Raw genomic sequence first — 16,692 nt, 5'->3', positions numbered from 1 at the left:
GGCTGAGAGAAGGAATGGCAGGCAGGCAGAAAGTGAACCGAGAAATGGCTTTTTTTAAAGTGTGCCAGATCGTTAATAACCAGTGAAGGATAGACTCAGGAAACCTCAGAGCACATATTTTTGGAATGAAGTTGAAGACTTCATTAATATTCTAGAGGAATATTGTTCCCATGAAGTTTTCTATGGGCATAAAATCTAACCGATAGTCCCTTCTAAACAACTTGAGGCACTGTGGGCTCTAAGATAGCTCACAGAACCTGATTATCATTTGAGAAAAGACTTTCTTTCTCCACCTCAGTATAGAAATAAGTTATCGTGCTTTTGTTTTGTTGTTAATCCCTTCCTATTTAGTCCGTTTTGATTCTCTAATTTCATAGATTGGGGTAAAATGCTGAAAATTCATTTCTTCGGAAATTGTTTAGCTTTAGTAACAGAGAGTGTGCCATATTTATTTTAATATTTTTAGACCTACTTCAGCTTGACAAAGTTTATCAGTCTACGCCAGAGGCCTTTCAAATTTCAGTTTAGTCTCTAAAACAGGTTTATCCCTAGGGGCCCATGTCCATGGTTAGAAGAAAACACAAAGTCTACACTTTTGGCTAGAGAGGGATGGAAGGAGAGAAGAAGGGGAATTTTTCACTGCCTAATACATCAACGCACACACACTAAGTAACGCGAGTGGTCCCAGGAGCTGCTGGAAGATGGACACCCCAATACCTAGACCTGAGCAGGGGATAAAAAAGAGAAAAGAAAAGAGACAAAATTTTGCTAACTGACTAATTTGGGAAGTGTGTTGGGAGGTAGAAGGTAGGCATATCAAAGAAAAGAAAACTGCAGGGGTGGGGGGAAGTAGGGAAGATTGCTCTTGTTTTATACAAAATCTCCTGAGGAGAGGCAAGAAAACAGGCAAGTAATAAATAACATACTCAAGTTTATCCTGAGCCCAAACAACCTTCAGGGCTGAGGCTCTGCAGACCTCCTTCCCTGCCAGACCCACTGCCACTCGTCTGCGGCAAGGGGATGCCTTCCCTGCCTGAACACCCAGGCCTTCAGCCCTGGGTAAAAATATCTGTATTGGTATTTTGTAGCTTTTTCTCCTGCACGCTGATAAAAACAAACCCCGTTTGTTTAAAAGTCAACTTCCCCACTCCCTCCACCCTATTTCCACTCTACTCTCATCCTTTTCCCATTTTTTTTTTGAAACCCCTTAAAGGAAATGTCACCCAAACATAAGGAATTGGTCATTAGTATGTCTAATGGTGGACATTTTTTATGTAAAGCTCTGAATCAATAGCGAACAAAAGCAACGGTTGAGAACTCTGCAAAAAAATTGCCCAGCAATTTTAAGTTAATGGGCAAGATTAATGGATTGTCATATAATGTGAAGGGAAAGTATTAGAAAAAAATGAAAGTGGCTCGACAAAATTGGTTTGGAATTGGAGTCTACCTGAAGGCCCCTCAGCCAGAGCATTACTGTCTGCAGTATTTTCAGCTAAGCAGTGTATTAATTTGAAAGCCATGCCTCGTACGGATACCCGGCACTTAGTGGTCGGTTTTATGTTAAAAATGCTTAGCATGAAACCTGTGCTGAAAATTTGCCCAAACATCTCACAGTTGATTGCAAACCCGAGTGCCTGGGGGCTCTGAGTCCACACCTCAAGAATGCTGGAGTCGGGGGACTTTCTGGCTCCACACCTGGGTTTGTCAAGGCCTCTTCGGGCTGCTGGGAATGTGCCCTGCCTGGGGCCCGCTGCTCTCCTCATCAGCCCTCTGACAGATTAAAACACAACAGGGTCTGTTGCCTGACTGACACATTCCTCTCCTGTCTGCCTCTGAAAGGACTTTATTTAACAGTCCTGGAGTCGGGCTTTGACTGACAGATTGTGAAGGGTAAAAGTCATTCAGTTCCATTAAGCTCTGTAACTGCCCTGGAACAAAACGCCTTCCAAAAAAAGTGTCGGGGGGAGGGGAAAATGGAGCTGTGGAGAGTGGGGGCATGAGCTTTCGGGAGAAAAAAAGGGGATTCTTTTCAGGTTCAAAAACAATCCTCCTCTTTGCCTTCTGTCTATCAATTAGGGCGGCATTCCCAGAGGGAATACAGGCCCGGCCTCATTGGTGTCATTCAGCTGCCAATCTCCTGACAGAGACACCAAAGGGCCTCATGTAGCGCTGCGGAAACTGTCTGTCAGGCCATCAGCAGCTGCTATGACGACATCGCCTCTGTTTTTCTAGGACTTTTATGGAGGGGGGAGTTCACCCCAACAGAGTCTCAGAGTCTCGGCTCCAAATCTCTGTTCATATTTTCCTTTTACAACCCACCTCCACATCTCAATCCCAGTATGAATTTCTTCACAAAAACAACGCCCGACTATCATTGCCTGGCTCGGCTACGAGGTAAATAATAACTTGCCAGCCAAGGACATGGTCTTGGGTGTGAGAAGGGGGTTCTGCTTCTGGGAAAAACCGAGTCGTGACTGAACACATTCAACGACTCTGGCTCAGATGATTCCAAAGAAACCCGATTTGCAGTGAAAGGTCTCGATCCACCAAAAGGCCTGCACAGGCCGCGTGTGAAGAGCAGTGTGGCCCCACAGACCGCCTCCTGCTCAGCCTTAACCTTGTTTGGGTTGCTGTGGGTTTCATTCCCCTGGAGTTTTGCTTGGAACCTGAAGGCTCAAGCGGAGCTCAACACTCTAAACCAAACTCAGCACCAAGCAACCACTTCCCACTGTTCTGTTTTTCTGCCTTGCTCCCTGCTTTCCCCAAGGCCAGACTCACACGGCTGCCTTGAATTTGCCCCAAAGATTCCTCAGCCTCAGCTGATCACACAGCAGACCCAAGACTACAAAGGAAGGGCCCATTTACCTGAGCTTTCTGGCTCGACTGGGGAAAATATCTTTACCCCCTCCCTGCCCTCAACTCCCTCCTGTCCACTCCAGATTCTGCCTAAGACTTGGGGAGGCAGATCCGGGCCACCAATGGCCACCTGCAAAGATAGTGGTTGTCTCTGCATTCTGTAATGGCTGTGTTTGTGATTCCTGGCGTTTCCCTGGAAGTCTTTTCACATTACAGGGAGCTGCTTCCAAATAGTAATGATAGCACTTTGTACCAAACTGAGAGCTGGAGCAAGCTGCTGCCAAGCCCCCACGGTCGGGCCATTGTGTTGCAATGCTTCTGCTTCTATTACAGTTCTTCACATGTTCCACCCGAACCGTACAAAATGTTTAGCCAAACCCTGTAAGAACATGTACATAAAGCTGTCTCCATGCTGCCAAGGTGGTAAAGTCTATCTTTTTTCTTCCTTAAGTCTGAAAGCTCTGCTAAGGTCCAACACTTCCTGAGCATAAACTCCATCTGGAGTGGCTGAAATCTGTCTACATGGCAATATACTGATTTTAGACACCCAGATGCTGGGCCTTGGATATGCACTACCTAAATGAAGACTCTGCCTGGGGAAATTCAGAATCAACCAGATTTTTGGCACCAGGAGTCTATGAAGAGAGGAGCAAATGGACAGGATGATGCGAGGGAGAGAGAGGTTAATGTGATTGTCATCTTCCTGCTCTACAGCCTCAGGAAGATATACTCAGAAGCCAGCCCTTTGCCATCTGCATGGATAGAAATGGCAGCAGTCATGGGAGGCACTGATAGTTCACTAGTGAGTGAATATTTCCACATTGTTTTGCAGGTCTTTTGTTACTGCTGCACATTTTCATTACTGAAGCAGAGAAGAAACCAACCTAAGGGATTGGGCAGGCCACCAGGGATATATACCAAGTGCTCTCACCTCCTGGGGCATCACCAAAAAGAGACTTTAGTAGCTGGATCAAAGGCTATTGGGAACATTTCACTCAGGATGAATTATCTTGAAAACACCATCTGGAGTAGCCCCAAATGAGCAGATGCTTTGGAGCTCCTGGATGCTGAGTGGTGGCACAGATTCCCATCCTGGGGCTCTGTGTCACCATCAATATCTGGTAACCCCATCCATTCCCTTTGTATCTTCCACAAAGACTTCAGATCCTCACACTTCTGGCCTTACCATAGTCAGTGGTTTCCAAAAGCTTCTCAATTGAAGGCCCAATAGTCTAAGATCTGAATATTGAATTACCTTTGCTGGAAAGACAATCGTCTTTGTTTACCGCTTTCTCAAGCAATTCCTGGCTGTTTATGCCACCTGAAATTCTACATAGTTCTCTCTGGCCTTGTGTTCCAATATCTATTATATTAGGTACTGTGTCTCTCCTGTTTTTCTTTCCATTGTGCTAGGCAAGAATTAAAGGGTCCTTTGAGCCCTCAAGACAGTGATGTGTATAGTATTCATTGCGTAGCATCTTAGTTGAATTTTTTTTTTTTTCTTTGAGACGGAGTCTTGCTCTGTCGCCCAGGCTGGAGTGCAGTGGCACCATCTTGGCTCACTGCAAGCTCTGCCTCCTGGGTTCATGCCATTCTCCTGCCTCAGCCTCCCAAGTAGCTGAGACTACAGGCACCCACCACCACACCCGGATAATTTTTCGTATTTTTAGTAGAGACGGGGTTTCACCGTGTTAGCCAGGATGGTCTCGATCTCCTGACCTCGTGATCCACCCGCCTCGGCCTCCCAAAGTGCTGGGATTACAGGCGTGAGCCACTGTGCCTGGCCCTTGGTTGAATTTTTATCCTTACAGTATTTCCCCTTGACTGGTTACGATGTGGGTAATCTTCAACCAAACCTGTTACGTTCAATTTTAGCTAAATAAATAGTTCCTACTATTTAGTATTTATATGTAAGTTTACACAATTTGTTCTTATTTCTGTGAGTAGATTCCCCCCCACTGTAAATTAGCTTACTCCTAATTAATCTTAATTAACGTTACTCAGGTTCTTATTATAGCAATAAAATCCATCATAAGCACCACCATTCCATCTTTTCATTTCATTCATGCAAACTATGAGGCCGAGCAAGACATGCTTGCCATAAAGATACCTAACGTCTTCCCCACACCTCCCCAGCTCAGGAAAATTCTAATTCACAAATATAAATACATAACATGCCACTTGATGTTGGTGTTACAACCTTTAGTCCATCTCCAGAATGAGATAGGAAGTAAGGACTTGAATGATCACCTAGCATCCCCATGGACACAAATCCTATGAGGATGGTGTCAATACGTTCCTCAGAATGTTACGATTTCTAAAATGTCAGATATACCCATGTGCAAAGATATATAAAACTTCATTATTGTTACAATTATGCACCATTTTCTATTAGCCACACAAAGAAATCTCTTGATAAAACAAAAATAACTTTGAAGGACATGGTATACAGAAAGTGTCAGAATAACCAAAATGATTGACTGAAAAAAATCCAATATATCATCCTTAAATAACAAAACTGCACAGATGAGAAGTGTGTTCTTGGCACATCAAGGAAGCATTTGGAAGAGCTCATTTGAATAGATGAATGGAATTGATCTATTAAAAGCACAGAGACAGCTGTCAGACCTCAAAACAGTAATGAGGCTAAATTTTCCCAAGTTAAGACTTTGATCCTTAGCAATGATCTTAGACTTGTGATCAAAGATACCCAGGCACTTTAATCTTCACTTTACTTTCCTAAATCCCATGGATTATAATATCATGACTTTACAAGAATAATCACTATACAGGAGAAGACTGGCTTTTTAAAAAGGAACTCAGCAAAGAGAAGCCAAGCTAAAGGTGAAGTTACCTCTGGTTAGGACTGTGGAGTGCCCAGTGCCCTCTTAATAACAATGGAGACTATAAATCTAATCCAAATATTTATGATGTACCTTGTTTCTTTTATATGATTGGCTGGTTTACAAAAATATTGTGCCCTTTAACCTCCAAACTCTTGTGTTGTTCTTAAATATAGAAGGAGAAGGAAGGGAAGGAAAAAACGGATAGAATAAAGGAAAAGATGAGAAAGATGGTTATGCCTGTCTCTCAGGTTAATAAGGATCATCTCTGAAAGGTCCATTCATCCACTGGGTTGAGAAAGCCACTGAGCCCAAAGGTGGGTCAGAGCAGCACCCAGCGAGTGCTGAGCCAGCCACAGATGACTTTTCTCAAGATGTTGACATCTGATTAATGCTTAAACAAAGCAATGAGAAAACGTTTTAACTTTTTCACAATGAAATTGATATCATGGTGCCTCCATAGCCTGAAGGAACGAATTGTCAAACAAATTCTGTTTCATAATCTTTTTTCTAACTTTTAACCTTTATTGCCTTTTATGCATTTAGAAACTGACATCATTTATACTAAAATGTGGTTATCCTTTTGTGAAAAAGCAAATTCTTACTCGACACGATGACTTCAGCCGTCCTAGGAAAACATGCCTCTAATCAGGACTGAAAGCCTAGTGCTGTTTGTGTGTTGAAAATGAACGTATTTCACTGAATTTCATGGTATTTTTTATTATAACTTTAACAGGAGTGGGCGTTAAGAATCTTTGGCAGAAGATGTTTGTTTTAGAAGGTTGCTCCAAGGTCCAAACCTCAGTTTTCTCGCCCTGCAGGCATTCATTTCTTTATCTACTGATGCTAAATTCACAATTCTTATTCCTTTCCAGACCCTCCTCCTCTTTCCTGGGAAAGATCTTTTTGAAATATCCAAGTTTCTTCAAAGACTCTGGAGATAAAGAACTAAGAGAGAAGCTAGCTCATTCTGTTTTTTATTTGTTCCACACAACTTGATAATATTTTAAATGCCCAATTTTCCATAAGAATTGATTAATACCTGACCTATTTCCTAGTCTTGTTAGTTGAATATGTGAATGTGGAATTCTCACGTGAATGTTGAGCAGTGGTAATGGTGTAAGCCACAAACTCATGACACTGAAAGATGCCACTCCTTTCTTCCTAATAGTCTTGTACACCGTGGCCAAGTCACTGTCATCTCCAATTCCCATCCATATAACATGAATAATATTTCATCTCAGTTTTGCCGTGATAAAATGTATTTGTAGCCTGTTGTTGAGTTCCTGGGAACGATCTTCCATGAAGCCTTAGTCTTTCTTCCTGTTTCTTCTATGATTTAGGCCACAGGGAAAATCAAAATCCAAGGTGGGGGCCAACCAAGAACCTAAAATCAACTTCTCCATTCTGACATGTTTGTAAACATCAAGTAAATTAAATTTTTTCTTCAGTTCTTTTAGATGTACATTTCACCAAAACTGAGATTTTTCTACTTTAAATGCTTATCTAATTGGCTATTTTTCTGTAACGGTTCACCACTCATGTACTCTTAAATGGGTTCAAAAAACATAGTGTGCCCTTAATATTGGTTTGACATTTCCAGTTCTGGTGGCTAATGTGCAGAAGTGGCTTCTGTGCTAGGTTGATGCATTGCCTTTTCTAGACAAATGTACTTCATGACATCTGACAACAGTAACATGATTAAACCATTGTAACCTGAGTGTCAGTTCAGTGGTGCTTTAAAAATACTTGAGAGTAGGATCTTACATATAACAGAAGAATGCAAGCCCCCACTCACCCTACCGTAACTATAAACTACCACACACAGAAAAGACCAGAAACAAATAAAGCTTTCCTTTTAGGTTCAGTTTAGAACATATCCCAGTACCAAAATTTGTTTTGTATTACAGTCCTCTTTATTACTGGTTTTCTATACCTATTAGGGTATATAATTTCAAATTAATTTCAATTTAATTTCAAATTTAAAAAATAAAAATAAAAAACTCATTTGAAACAAATACAAAGCAATAGCAAGGAGTCACTTTGAAATCATTATGACACCGAGGCACAAAAATGTCCACTTACTAATTAACCTTACCTTCATGTTTATAGTACACTTCTGGGCAAATCGAAAAGGTTTTATTTATAATTATGGCATTTACCCTATTGTGAAAAGCGTATTATCTTTACCATAACTTTATTTTCATCTCCATTAGTTAAAAAGCAAAGGAATGTGGCACAGGAGGCAAAACATTTCAAGACATGGAATCAACTGTTTAAAAATACATACCCACTAACACCAGTAGCATTTATAACAACATAATGGCAAGATTCTAGTAACTTGTCTTTGGCTGTTTTCAGAGGTCCAATGTGAAATGGAAACGTTGAATTCAATTATGCAGCTATTTTAGGTTTGGTTGCTTGGCTTGAATGATTAGGATAATTGTCCCAATTATTCTCTGTACTTTGTGTGTGCAGACCCAGACCTAAAATGTGATTGGGTGTAGAGTATCTGATGGGAAGACAGAAAACCTGGATTCTGTGTTTCAATGGATCCATGATTAAGCCTGTAATTTTGAACAAGTTGCAGTCTCTATGTGCCTCAGTTTATCCATCTTACAGAGAAATAGAAATGCTATTTTATCAGAGCAAATCAAGATGATTGAACTTAAAAATTTTTTCAGCAGCTTTTAGAGAAAATGTCATATGAAAACAAAATAATCCTATGTTAGCCCAGTTCTCCTAGAAAACGGAGCTGAAGCAGGAATCCATCCCAGTGCTTTCTATGGGAGGTGCAATCCCAGAGCAATGAAAGTGAAAGAAAGAGAAGTGAGGCAGGGAAGGATAAAAAGCAATGCAAAGTGATGCATGAATATGTTGGCCATTACTTCACAATGGGCCTAAAGAGACGCAGGAGTCCACTGAGGAAGGAAGGAGAGGGAATTGGTCCTCCAAGTTCCCTCCCACCTCCTGTTTGCCATCGATCAAAGCACATACCACAGGGAATTATGTCTCTACACTTCCAGGTTGCACCATCTGGCCCCTCTGACAGAGCCGATGCCCTGCCGAGTTCATTTCATCAAGTTTGGGAGAAGGTGGGAGAACTCAGGAGCTCAGGTGTGTTAACCAAATGGTATCAGGCTGTAGAAAGACATGGGTCCCCACAGAGTTTCAACACAACAGGAGCCGAGTAGGGTGAGCAGCTGAGAGCCTGGGGACAGAGCTGAGAGAGGCTGAGGAGGCTCATGAGAGACATGGGATGCACATGCGGTTAGCCAGTTGGCTCCCTGTTATAACTACAGATTTGGTATACCAATAAGTTACCCAAGAGTTACCAAAGTGCCAATCAATTTGCCTAAGTCCACTGGCCCAAACCAAAAACTTTGAAATTTCTGACTTTGAACAGCAAAGTTAGAATATTTTCTCTAAATAAATGATTTAAATGGAAGGGATAAAACGCTGAAAACACAGATGATCCCCAACCTTTCTAGAACAACCACATCACTAACAGAGGACGGCATGGAAGAGACAGCACTACACTAAGAATTCAGCTCACATTATCCTTAACAAACTAACACAGGAACAGAAAACCAAATATCACATGTTCTCACTTATAAGTGGGAGCTAAATGATGAGAACACATGGACATAAAGAGGGGAACAACACACACGGGGGCCTACTTGAGAAGATCATGAACCAGCCGGGCGCGGTGGCTCACGCCTGTAATCCCAGCACTTTGGGAGGCCAAGGCAGGCGGATCACGAAGTCAGGAGATCAAGACCATCCTGGCTAACACGGTGAAACCCCAACTCTACTAAAAATACAAAATATTAGCCAGGCGTGGTGGCAGGTGCCTGTAGTCCCAGCTACTTGGGAGGCTGAGGCAGGAGAATGGAGTGAACCGGGAAGGCGGAGCTCGCAGTGAGCCGAGATCGTGCCACTGCACTCCAGCCTGGGCAACAGAGCAAGACTCCATCTCAAAAAAAAAAAAAAATCCAAACAGCATAGAAAGTAAAGAAAATAAGGTGTTAAGATGAGGGCAGGTTTTCATCGCATGAAGTAGTCCAATGTGTTTGGTAGGTATGAGTCTAGGGAAGTCCTAGGAGGAGCTGGGCAAGTAGAAAGACCCAAGGAGTAAAAGACCTTGATAGAGAACATCTGGTGTTTGTCTGTCTACCATCCATACTGTCTTTAGAGAGCTGCTCCTTCACTGTGTGCAATCCCAGAGAGGATATCATCTCTGTGTCCAGACACCCACAGTCATGGGGGTGAGCACGTGGCTCAGACGAAGATCATTAGAACAGACATTAACGACTGGTCGGGGGGTGAACACAAGATCAGAGCAGGGTCAATCAGAGCTTTCTGGATTAATGTAAGGATATCCATTTCTGGGCATGAGCGCCAGGCAGTTGTATTTTTTTTCTTTTTTTTTTTTTTTTTTTTGGAGACAGAGTCTTACTCCGTCACCCAGGCTGAAGTGCAGTGGCACGATCTCGGCTCACTGCAACCTCTGCCTCCTGGGTGCAAGCGATTCTCCTGCCTCAGCTTCCTGAGTAGCTGGGATTACAGGCACGCACCACCACGCCTGGCTAATTTTTTTTTAATTTTTAGTAGAGACGGGGTTTCACCATCTCGGCCAGGCTTGTCTCAAACTCCTGACCTCATGATCTGCCCACCTCGGCCTCCCAAAGTGCTGGGATTACAGGCGTGAGCCACCACGCCCAGCCTCAGACATTGTCTTTCTATAGGAAAACTCAAGTTCTAGGCAGGGAGGGCAATGGCTTTTTTTTCTGCATTACCCAGCAACCATTCTTCCTTCTTCTAATAATGTTCCCCAAATATCATTTGAGGACCTATCCTCCTCCTAGTCTCAGTCATTGCAGTTTAGATAGGACAGACTCCATGCACAGCTTCATAGGCATCTACCCTAGGCCCAGCCAATCAGGGCCACAAGATTGGTTCAGGAGTGCTTCTGAGCCCATCTGAACCAGTCTGGCAGAGAGAAGGTCCTCTTTATCCCCTCTGGATTTGGAGCTGTGACAATCTACGTCTAGGCTAGTGGCAGCCACTTGTCCTCACCAGTTAAAGCATGCCAGAACAATGGAGCCAGTGTGGAGGAAGGGCAGGACTGAGAAATGGAGAGACTGGAGCCAGCTAAACATTTGGTTACTGAGTCAATAAAGTCCTTTTTGTTTGTTTGTTTGTTTTGATGAAAGTAATTTGAGCTGAGTTTTCAGTCACTTGCAGCAGAAAGACTCTGACCTGATACAGAAGGATAGATACACAGGTAATCACAATGCAATGTGATAAATCTTAATGTGAAAAGAAAAATAAAGTGCTTTGGGAGTTGTGGACAGTCAGTGTTGCTTCTTTGGTTCTTCGTTGGTAAAATGGCTCACCTGCCTAGACAACAATTAAAGTGCCCCCCAACCTGACCCCATGCCCACGTATTCTATGGTTCAGGGAAGCTTTGGCTCGTTAGGGCGTCTCTCCTGGTGTCCACAGGGAATAAGCATGTTCACAGCCATCTGTTTACTAGTAAAGCAGTGCTGCTTCCTCTGCCTCCTTAAAGATTCCGTCGCATTATTAACATGGTAGGTCACTGGTTGGAAAGGCAAACCCATAGCCAATTAGTGGAAGACGAGGTGAGCCCACCAATCGATAATCACCACACCACCTGTTGCGCTTTGAAAAATTACCTCACAACATTCTTGGGTCCTTAGGTAAATCCTTAAACTTCATCCTGAAGAAAATGAATCACATATGTGTCTTCCTCTCCATGGGATGTGCATTGGTCTGGGTGAAGCATTGTAGCTGTTCTATACAAACACGAAAAGCCTTTGAATACAGGGGATGATGGGCATCATAAAAGGGGTTATAAAAAGCAGAGTTCCTGGAGTTGTCTCACCTAGCAGTGGACTCTATTCTAGGATTCCTTTCCTGTAGTGTCTACAATTATGCTATTATAAATAGGCACAGAGTTTATTCATAAAATAGCTTGGTTTCCTCCCCTCAACAGATAGACCCTTCAACCAGGGACAGGGGATCCTCCACACACTGGGTGTCATGTGGTCAAAGGGGGCTTCTGCCCCTCTCTCTTCAGGCTGACTGCACATTTCAGATGCAGTGGAAATAAAAACTGCTGCTGCCAGTGTTGCTCTCAACAGAGATAACTGATCTCTAACCATCCACATATTCCACCCTTTCAGTGCATCCATCATTCTGGTCATTAGACAGTAACACTGTTATCCAGGTAGCTACAGTCAGAACTGAGAGTGTCCTTTAATGCATTCCCAGTATAGACTCACACAGTGTGACTGACCTGACTACTCTGAAAAAAGAAAAAAACAGGTACCTTACTTGTACCTTGGCTCTGAGGCTGGGGGACCCAAGCTTCTATGTGAGCCCCTATTAGAAGCCAGGTACTGTGTCAAGTATTCCACATGCATTATCTTGTTTTATTCTCACAATAGTCCTATAACATAAATACTCTAGTATCACTGCTTTACAAAGAAGAGACTGAGGCACAGAGACGTTAGTCAACTTGTCCAAGATGACATAGCTAACAAGTAGCAAAACCCGACTTCTAACCTGGAGGCTGCATTCTTGCCATTATGCTCAACGTCCTTCCCCTAGGTCCTCCTCTTTCTCCAGGGAGGCCGCATGTCAGTCCTGCATTCATTCCTACAGCACACCCAGGTTTTTTCACTTGACAGATTTTCTCCCACAACGCCATTCGCAACTCATCATCCTCCCTAACCCAGAGATTAAAAAGTCATCAATAAGACAATGTGCCTGTCACTAAACTAACAGTGTTATTCCCAGTGTATTGCTGGGAATATACAAAAGTCCTATGTGTGTATCATTAAGCAGATATTATATATATGGAGCCTGAGTGTGTGTGTGTGTGTGCACGCACGCACGTGCGCATTTGGGTAGATTTAATACAGTGAATCCTCTCAAAAAAAGACCTTGAAAGAATGCTTCTCCAACCAACAAATGTTTATTGCCTACCTCCTATGAGATTACTAGATGCTTAGAGCAATCTTGACTTTGGAGACATGTAAACAAGTAACTCCAAATAGAGGGGAGAATAAACAAACTCTGTGAAAGTTTTATCAGCCAAATCCTTTGATGGCAAAGTGGAAGAACTTGAAGTATAGGTAAGAGTTTTGAAAGAAGCAGCATTTTGATTAAGCCTCGAAGACTGAGAAAAATTTTGTAAGTATAGAAAGGGGAAGAAAAAAAAATCCAAGGCCGGTGCGGTGGCTCATGCCTGTAATCCTAGCACTTTGGGAGGCCAAGGCGGACAGATCACAAGGTCAGGAGATTGAGACCATCCTGGCTAACACGGTGAAACCCCGTTTCTAATAAAAATACAAAATATTAGCCGGGCATGGTGGCAGGCACCTGTAGTCCCAGCTACTTGGGAGGCTGAGGCAGGAGAATGGAATGAACCCGGGAAAGCAGAGCTTGCAGTGAGCCGAGATCGTGCCACCGCACTCCAGCCTGGGCGACAGAGCAAGACTCCATCTCAAAAAAAAAAAAAAAAATCCAAACAGCATAGAAAGTAAAGAAAATAAGATGTTAAGATGAAGGCAGGTTTTCATCGCGTGAAGTAGTCCAATGTGTTTGGTAGGTATGAGTCTAGGGAAGTCCTAGGAGGAGCTGGGCAAGTAGAAAGACCCAACGAGTAAAAGACCTTGATAGAGAACATCTGGTGTTTGTCTGTCTACCATCCATACTGCCTTTAGAGAGCTGCTCCTTCCCTGTGTGTGGTCTCAGCGAGGATATCATCACTGTGTCCAGACACCCAGTCACAGGGGTGAGCATGTGGGTCAGATGAAGATCATTAGAACAGGCATTAATGACGAAGATCATTAGAACAGACATTAACAACTGGTCCGGGGGTGAACACAAGATCAGAGCAGGGTCAATCAGGGCTTTCTGGATTAATGTAAGGATATCAGAAGAAAGAAATGGCTCTTTTATCTGAGGTTGAAAGGATAAAAATTTGAGGATGTTAGCAGTTATCTTTCTCATTATCTAGAAAGATGCTGTCTGTAAAATGAAGCTATGACAATGAAGAACCAGGAACCAAGATACAGCAAAAGACAGAGAGAGCCCTGAGAGTATTATGTGATCCCCTGGACCCACCTACGCCTGAAGCTCTAGATCCTTCCCTGGACTTTTCAGTTACATGAGTCATTCAACGCCCTTTCGCCTTGAGCTAGTTTGAGCTAAAAAAAAGTCCTGGGTAGTACAGCTGTGAGTGTTATGCTAAAGAGTTTGGGCTGATTGATACAGTACTGGAAAGCCTCTGAAACTCCCCCATTCTTAAGTGATTAGAGAACAGAGACACACAGTGGACAGAAAGACTATGAAGAGATTAAAACTTCTTACCTTCAGCCTCCTAACTTCACATGTCACAAGATGAACCCTTACCAAATAGGAGCTACTCAGGGCTGGAAAAAACTTCAAGTGGGCACCTGATCTTCTAGCATAAGAGGACATATAAGCCCAACAACATGCCTCCGTGGAGCTGGAAGGGTCTGCTTGTAGGGCAGCTTCTTACCATGCCAACAGGACCTTCCAATCCATCATGTAAGTTAAGCCAATAATACTACAGCCACAATAGAATGACATACTTTGCTAGCCAAAGCAAGATCCACACAAAACAATGACGAGTTTGAGCTAGAAATTATTCCCAATATTGTTAGCAAAATCTGCATTGTAGATGTCTCACCCCAGAGGGTGATAATACCTCAAGAGGAGCAGGTGACTTCTAAGGTCAAGGAACAGGGCCTGAAACAGCATTACTGTAGCAAATGTGAAGGCTCTGGTTACCTCCCTGTCTGAAACCCAAGACATTTGGAGGAAAAGAGGTGCTGAAATATCTGCAGTTGGTGGTGACACCTGAGAACCTGGGTGATCCCACCTCCCTACATACAAGGGCAGGGATCATGCCTTTTGCTTCAAATAGCTTTGAACCTTCTGGCCCCCTCCAGCCCTGATTCTATCTCAGAGAAAAAAGAAAACCACTTTGCTCTTAGGCCCAAGGCCAGGGCATCAGGTTATTTGTCACTTTGAAAGTAACCTAAGATGAACCCTTATTTTTCCTGAAGTAAAACCCAAATTAAAATGACCCCTAGGTGTACTAAATAAGGAGATTTCTCAGCCTCCCATCTGTAATTACAAGATGAACCCTTACCAAATAAGAGTTCCTTGGGCCTGGGAAAAAATTCAAATGGGCACCTGACCTTCTAGCGCCTCTGGATAAGAAAACATATAAGCCGGCTGGGCGTGGTGGCTCACGCCTGTAATCCCAGCACTTTGGGAGGCCAAGGTGGGTGGATCACGAGGTCAAGAGATCGAGACCATCCTGGCCAATATGGTGAAACCCCGTCTCTACTAAAAAAAAAATACAAAAATTAGCTGAGCGTGGTGGCATGCACCTGTAATCCCAGCTACTCGGGAGGCTAAGGCAGGAGAATCGCTTGAACCCGGAGGCAAAGTTGCAGTGAGCCAAGATCGTGCCACTGCACTCCAGCCTGGTGACAGAGCGAGACTCTATCTCAAAAAAAAAAAAAAAAAGAAAGAGAGAACATATAAACCAGGCAACGTGCCTCCTCGGAGCTGGAAGTGACTGCCTCTGGGTTAACTTCCTACCATAACCATACTGATTTATTATAGCAACAAGGAGACTGAAGGAGGCATTGCCAGGTCATAACAGAAAGCATCCCATCTCCTGGGCTTTGCATTCTTTGCACACCTCTGCTTAGTCTCCACCAGCAACTCCACCACCGCCTTCACAGGATAAAAGACCTGGGAGAAGCAAGAGGCCAGTCGGTTGCAGCTCAGCGTAGCGCTGCTCAGCAGTGCTATGGCTGCAATGGAGGTTGAGGCAAGGGCAGGGAGCAGGGAGACTCCAGCACCTGCCATGACCAGGCTCAGAGGACTCAAAGCAGATGCTTGCAGCAATAATCTTGCTGTAATTTGACCAATTCTCAGACACTCATTTTTCATATTTTAATCACTCTGAAATAGGGGTGCATCTTGTAATCAGTGGTGTGTCATGCTTTAAAGTTGGCAGCACTTTTACCTTTCCTGGTGATTTATGAAATGATGGTGTGTTTTACAATTGATGGTATTGTAGGTTCAACAAAATATGGTACATCAGGACCAGCTATTCACAATGTTAAACTAAAGCTCTCTAACGATTCCAAAGAGACATTTGTATTATCCAAAAGCCCATTCCAGCAGTGGGAGCTGGAGCCACAAAACCAGAAGGGATCGCAGTGCAGCAAGAGAGACAAATGATCGGCCCCACTCAATTTCTCGGAAGTTGCAACATACCAAAATAAAAAGATATGGCATATGAACCATTTACACTTGGAAAATGCCATATTGCTGGCTCCTATAAGAGGTCATCAGCTCCAATGGACATTCCTCATCTTGAGGACTGGGTTGATGGCAGATGGTGACAAAGGTGGTAAGGTGAGAGAGATGGTAATTTGACAGTGGCCACAATAAAACCTAACATCAAAATTGTACTTTACAGTTTTCAAACATTTTCCTGGAACAGCATGGTGGCTCACACCTATAATCCCAGCACTCTGAGAGGCTGAGGCAAGAGGATCACTTGAGGCCAGGAGTTCAAGACCAACCTGGGAAACAGAGTAAGACCATCTCTCTAATTTAAAAAAAAAAAAAAATTAGAAAACATTTTCCTGAGCATTACATGATCTCAGGCCCAGCTGGTGGTATCGTTCCCTTTTTAAAGATGAGGACGATGAACCACAAGCAGCTGGGAGATTTATCCAAGCTTGCACAGTTAGTCGATGGAGAAAAGTGACTAGCCTTTTGAGAAAAAGGATCTTGCTTTAAGAGCCTTCCACTATTCCACAAAAGACAAGAGAAAGATTTAGTCCTGGGCGGACTTTTCTTCAATCTTTTCAAGCCTCCAAAGTAGAGTAATTTTCATGCTATGTCT

General features: G+C 43.3%; 1 long non-coding RNA gene across 4 annotated transcripts in view; it reads right to left on the bottom strand.

The window, feature by feature from the left end:
- The window catches only part of LOC105737767, a 182,704-nt gene that overhangs the window by 145,400 nt on the left and 20,612 nt on the right, over positions 1–16,692 (bottom strand). The window lies entirely within an intron of this gene.

This window comes from Nomascus leucogenys, chromosome 17 (genome assembly GCF_006542625.1).
Source record: "Nomascus leucogenys isolate Asia chromosome 17, Asia_NLE_v1, whole genome shotgun sequence".
Lineage (NCBI taxonomy): Eukaryota > Metazoa > Chordata > Mammalia > Primates > Hylobatidae > Nomascus > Nomascus leucogenys.
This window is presented reverse-complemented; position numbering and strand designations above follow the sequence as displayed.